This window comes from Sinocyclocheilus anshuiensis, unplaced genomic scaffold, assembly GCF_001515605.1.
Source record: "Sinocyclocheilus anshuiensis isolate Anshui unplaced genomic scaffold, SAMN03320099.WGS_v1.1 scaffold807, whole genome shotgun sequence".
Taxonomy (NCBI): Eukaryota; Metazoa; Chordata; class Actinopteri; order Cypriniformes; family Cyprinidae; genus Sinocyclocheilus; species Sinocyclocheilus anshuiensis.
The window spans coordinates 507,935-514,896 of NW_015551077.1; the positions used below are offsets into that span (position 1 = coordinate 507,935).

At 34.1% G+C, this 6,962-nt stretch overlaps 1 protein-coding gene across 1 annotated transcript in view; it reads right to left on the reverse strand.

The window, feature by feature from the left end:
- The window catches only part of LOC107662469 (uncharacterized), a 29,673-nt gene that overhangs the window by 17,885 nt on the left and 4,826 nt on the right, over nt 1–6,962 (reverse strand). The gene's annotated exons all lie outside the window — the stretch shown is intronic.

Consider the following 6,962-nt stretch of genomic DNA (forward strand, 5'->3'; position numbering starts at 1 on the left):
CCATAAATAATTCTAGATAACTTATCTGAATTGTTTAAATGTGTAGAATCCACATAAGCTTGTTTTTCATCAACCGGTCAAAATCTACAGCAGGGCATGTAAATCCGCTCTGTTTTCTGTCCCGACAGAAGCTGCACACAGACTGAATGTGAACGTGAGTGTCTGTAAATCCACTCGCTGACAGCAGGTGGCGCTTATGGAAAAGCTGAATTAGAGCTGTTTCTCGTAACCTCCGTGGACAAAGCAGTATTGCGATTAAGAACACTTCCTTTATTACATGGAGCGAAGATGAAAACAAAATGCCATCGATTCTTTTCTGAAGACAGTCAGAACCATCAGTAGTACATTCGTATAATTAATTTATATATTCATTTGTATAATTCCCTTGGCACTCTATTAAAGCATCCCAGCTTTTCCGCCCTGTTTTCACTCAAAACTAAACTACTCCGCTGTGCGCACGTGAGACTGTTACTTAAAACTGTGCTTTATGCTGGACAGTATTTATTTATCGCCAGTTGTTCAAATCGCGGTAATCTAATACGGTTTTAATTATAATTAAAAGATGAAACGGTAATACTAACCGTGGGGAATTTTATCATGATTTATCATCAAACCGGTAATCGTTACTTTCCTAATATATATATATTTATATATATACATACATACATACATACGTATATATATATATATATATACACACACACACACTCTACATATTTATGGTAGTATCTCTATGACTTTCCAAAAGGGAAAAAAAAAAAAAAAAGATTTGGAGAAATTACATTACAAGAGCATTACATCAGTTGCTCACCAGTGGATGCTCTGCAGTGAATGGGTGCCGTCAGAATGAGAGTCCAAACAGCTGATAAAAACATCACAATAATCCACAAGTAATCCACACCACCCCAGTCCATCAGCTAATGTCTTGTGAAACAAAAAACTGCATGTTTGTAACAAACAAATCCATCATTAAGAAGACAATTTAACTCTAATCAGTTGCTTCTGGCCAAAATATGAGTCCATAATCCATAAACAACAGTGAAAAAGTCCATCCCCTGTCGTTTTATCGCATCAAAATCCACTGACATATTTGTTTAGAACTGTTTTGGACTGGTTTTGCTTGTAAACAGTGCTTGATCTTATTCAGACAACTGATTCACTGCAGAAAGCAATATTATGAATAGAGGACTCAAGGCAATGATTTCAAGTTAAAAACATCTTAATGATGGATTTGTTTCTTACAAACACAACTTTTCACTTCACAAGAAATTTATTGGTGAACTGGAGTGGTGTGGATTACTTGTGGATTATTGTGATGTTTTTATCAGCTGTTTGGACATTCATTCTGACGGCACCCATTCACTGCAGAGGATCCACTGGTGAACAAGTGATGGAATGATAAATTTCTCCAAATCTGTTGTGTGAAAGAAACAAACTCATCTTTCTTTGATGGCAATTTTCAGCAAATTTTCATTTTTAGGTGAACCTTACACATCTTAATCATTATTTTCTAAAATGTTTTGAAATATATTTTTTCAGAGTAATTCATTCATAATGATCCATTTTTGGGGAGTCAAACTGCATGATATATACCAATTTATCTGATTTGAAATGATTGTTGGTCCAACACATGGCTTTGATTCCTTCCAAAATATCAAAATGAATTCAGAAATTAAAAACATGCTCATCATAGAAAAGGTGTAATTCAAGTCATAGTGTGTGCATTTTTTATGTATTTTTAAATAAATGAATAGATTCTGGACAAAAAATTGAGCATCATGTTATTCACCCTTGAGTTTTTTTTTACCGTAAGCCACTTAAAATTGAAAACTGTGCTGTCAAATTTAGATTTTTCATTTGTTTATTAGCACACACCATGAGCCAAACACACACACACACATACTACAGGCAAACAAGACGACAAAATACACACACTAGTTACATTTGTATTCAAATGTCATGAAGCCGAGCTGGAGGCAGGATGTGTCCTACTTCCACAAAAAACGGCTACTCAAACAAACAAACTGCCCTGTTAGCCTCATTCTCCAACATTTCTAAAAGACATTGTTTAGCTAAAAGCTGTGTTTACTCTTTAACAGAAAACACACATTTTCGTAAAACATGACAATCCCCAGGCGCTTATGCACATCGTTTGCTCAGATTGTGGTTCACTTTGTTTACACAAATCTATTTGAATCTATTTGAGTAAAAAAAGCCAACTGAGAGACACACTCACAGCATGTACCATATTGCAAAGGTTATATAACTTTACCTTATAAATATGTATATATGTAAATATAAAATATCATAACGAATTAGATGTTCTTGCAGTCTATACTCTGTACTCCTCATACATATTCAATATTGTTCTTTTTATGTTCCTACACGTTTCATACAAACCTTGACCTCTTCTTTGAACTTTTGAACCTGAAACACCTACATTGTCATAAATGGTGTACTTACATATAGTGTCCGTAACACTGTGCTCCCGTGATGGTGTCCATGATCATGCCTCTCTGCTGTGTGCTGTTACCGTGTCTGCGCTTTTCAAACTGTCCGGCTCCTTTGTGTGTCTGTCTGGAACTTGTGTGACCCAAAATGATTTTGTCATATTGCCACGTCAGTGACTGTGTGTTTGATGTGTGTTCCAGCTCTGGGTCAAACTAGTGGCGCTGTCGGCTCCATGATGACTTTGCTGTCAGTCAGACATAAAGGAGGCCTACTTTAGCGAACAATACGCCTGAGTGTGCCTTCACCTCACAGAGATTCATCTTTGCGATGTCTGTCCTCCCCCACTGCAAGCCCACGTCCTCTATTTCAAGCCCAGATTGGATCTAGCCTGATTTTACAGGGCCATAACTATCTGTGTGCAAAACCAGGACTCCATATGCTACACTAAGGTTGGGCAAAATTTGGAATACAAGAATTAGGTCCCTTTCAATTCATTAGTTAAATGGGAAGTTGACATGAAAGGAAGTCAATTGAAATTAAAAGGAATTTCACAAATTTTGCATTTTGTTTGCAGAAAAAAAAAAAAAATGCAAGCAATATTATGAAGTGTGTAATTATTATAATTGTTTTTTACAATTATTTGAAAGTGAAAGTGAAGTGAAAGTGACTCGTGGCCAAGTATGGTGACCCATTCTCGGAATTAGTGCTCTGCATTTATCCCATCCAAAGTGCACACACACAGCAGTGAACACACACACACCCGGAGCAGTGGGCAGCCATTTTTTTGCTGCGGCGCCCAGGGAGCAGTTGGGGGGCCGGTGCCTTGCTCAAGGGCACCTCAGTCGTGGTATTGAAGGTGTGAGAGCGCTGTACATGCCCGTATGAGACTCGAACCCACAACCTTTGGGTTACGAGTCCGACTCTAACCATTAGGCCACGACTTCCCCCATTACTATTTTTATATATTACAGTCCAAAATTAATCTATAAATAAAATCTTATATGTAAATAATAAAATTAATGTAATTAGATGTAATTTAATATAATTTAATTCATTTTAAATATATTTACATTTATTTATATAAAATTAATATATTTATGCATTTATCTCATAAATATATTTATTAAATATATATTAAATACAGTTATATAGAGTTAATTTACATATGTTATTTATATTTTTGTATATTATAAAATTTTACAATTCAAAAATAATCTACATCTATAATTAAGATATACTACTATATAAACAATCAAATATATAAATCGATTTTTCATTTGAAATATATTTACATTTTTCAACAAAATTAATATTTATCTCATAAATAAATTTAATTAAATATATTTAATTTTATTCAAATACAGCTCATTTTACATATAAATTACATATTTAATATTAATTTAATATTATATTTAATATTTTTAATAATATTTAATTAGAAAGATTCTACAATCACAGGTCAAAATTAATTTACAATTAAAATAGCATAATAATAAAATAAAATAGATTTGAATTGTATGTATATATACATAAAATATATATATATATATATATATATATATTCTAATTATATATTTTAATTATATTTGTTTTATAACATGAAATATAGAATTTAAATATATATTATGGAATATGGAATATAATGTATAATATTATAAATATTATAAAAGAAGATATGTAATAAAAAGACAAAAATAACCCATGCATAAATCAAAACCATATATGTGTAATTCTAAAAACTTTTAAAATAATATATATTAATGAAATATTCCTACTGGTGGCATTTCAAACACTGATTATTAATATAATGTCACGTCATGTGACACATCATGTGTGTTTTTTTCTCGTGGAATTTATACCGAAAAAATAAATTTTTATGAATTCAAATTTCATTCCATTTTAATTCTAATTCCTTAAATTCAAATGACAACTCTGGGCATCATATTTAAAATGCATTCTCTATTTAATTGAACACTTTCTAGGTGAACGCCCCATTTCCTATTTTTACCTCGTCTTCCATCACAGCATGTACAGACAGCTCACATACACACATCTCTCTCTCTAATGTCCCATGGCTTGCAGGCTCTGTTCATGTCCCGTCCCACTCACTTCTACACACACAATGACTGTCAGCTATAGACTCCTGATCTAACTGCATGCTGACACCACAAATGAAGCAGCTTCACACGGCACGACTGCCAGAGCCTCTGGCCAGCTTTACTCTCTCTCTCTCTCTCTCTCATGCATACTACATCTAAAGTCTCAGCACACTTTCCCTAGCCTTAAATGATGTATTGGTGCTTGTCAAAATTATTCATGCTTAAAAGAAGAGGTTGAAACGCGGCTTTGATGTGCTGTCCAATTATGGCCATGTATAAGTAACAAACAGATGTACTGTCTTCCTATTACACAGACAGGTGAAGCTGGTTTGCATAAGGGAGATGAGATAAGCAAACTTGTAACAGTGATGTCAGCAAGTATTCACATTCAAAGCAAAAATTCTGATGTACGTGGCAACAGGACACTCCACAGTGCAGGGTAAACAAAATACAGACCTCATTTAATCACATAACCAACAGTGTAGGAATAAAGGAATGCAACATAATTGTACATATTAATTTCAACCAATCCCAAAGGATTCTAATGGAACTCTCAACACTATGGATTTAACTTTATTTGTATGGCAAACAGTGTTATTTTAGTATTATTTATATACTATTTACAGTTATTGAATTAGCTTTTACACTGTAAGAACGAAATCTGTTAAAACAGATAATGTCCTGCCAGAAAATTACCAATGTCTTCTCCGTTTCATTTATGAACATTTCCGTGGACATTTCCATTTCCAACACAATACAATGCAATTCATAATTCAAAACACCTGTGAAAAAAATCTATATGGAAAATTACTTCATTTTAACACAGCACATGGAGCTGCATTTTTATGGACTTTGCGTAGTGTAGTTCTATATTTTCAGTTTTCATTTTAATTTATTTTTAGTAATTTTGTTATGCGCTTTTATTATTTGTATTTTTTATTTTTTATATTTGTTTTGTTTTTAAAAATTTTATTTATTTTTTATTTTTTGGTTGCGCTGTAGGCTATGTTGCTGATACACTAAAAGTCAGACAGCACTGCTCGTGTTGTGTTTTTCGTGCAGCTCAATAGAAGGATGTGTTTTAAAGACGTCTTTTAATCGCATCAAATTCACTTCAGACTGCAAACTGACATTCACAACTTGTGTAAAATAAGATTTCTTTTTCTGTGGCGCTTTCAGTGGCAGGTACACATTGCATTACACTAATTACTGCATGCCTTTTATGTACAATATCTGCAGTTAAACAAATAAAGAAATGCCACTGAAAGGGCACAGAAATGCAGACATTCCTTCAGGCCTGATAAGCATCCTGAACAGAAAAGGTCAACGTCTCCAGAGACTCAAGAAATACAGAAGACTGATGAGACGGGATTCACACATCAAAAGAGACAAACGGCAGCATCCTCAGCACCTCTGCCTATCTATCCAAATGTGTTGATGCCAAGAAAAGACTCCCACATTGCCTGTTCTCGTTGTTTCCAACACCCACTGTGACACCCACCATTGACGGACTGTGGCCAGTAAAAACACGGTCACATTAGTGAAATTTTTCAGGCAAAAAGTCTATTGTCAATAGTGCAGCAATGTATTAAGCACAGCTCACAAAAGCTTTTTGCTAGTCAACATGGCAAACTCAAGCGACCGACTTGCGAAATCCCTCAACGCGAAATTGCAGATCGCATGGATTCCTACCCAGCTAACAAAATATGTTATAAGGAGCCATTCACGCAAAACAGATGAGTTTTTCAAAAGCTTTTAACTTGAGCACACAGCAATTTTACAATGCTGTGTCATGCATGAGATGCTGCAAAAGACGTGAGATGTGAGTGCAACGGTCAAACACGCCAGTCTAGCTAGTGTTTACATAGAAACAATGAAAAAGTAGCGCAGTGGAATGGAAAAAACATGTTCTGTGTGAACAGCCAATAAGAATGTTTTGCTAGCATTCTCATTAAGTTACGTTATTTCAAACCAATTTTGAATGTTTTATAAACATTTTGTCATTTAACCTTATGCTAATGTTAAGAGAACATTCTATTTTGCAACCACTGTTATTTTAAATGTTCTCTGTACCAGATAACTTTGAAGGATCATTCTGTTAATGTTACTGGAAGAATGTTCATAACTTTGAGTGAGAGAACCTTGTTAGAATGTTAGTCAAAGTTCTGAGAACCCTCCATGTTAGCTAGTATTTAAATTTCATGAAATGATGGGATTATGCCCACGAAATGTAAATGTGACCGCAACTTAAAGGGATCATATGATGCTTTTTTAAAGATCATTATTTTGTGTATTTGGGGTAACAGAATATGTTGACATGCTTTAATGTTCAAAAAACACATTATTTTTCAAATACTGTACATTATTGTAGGTCCTCTATGCCCCGCCTCTCTCAAACGCTTCGTTTTCTAC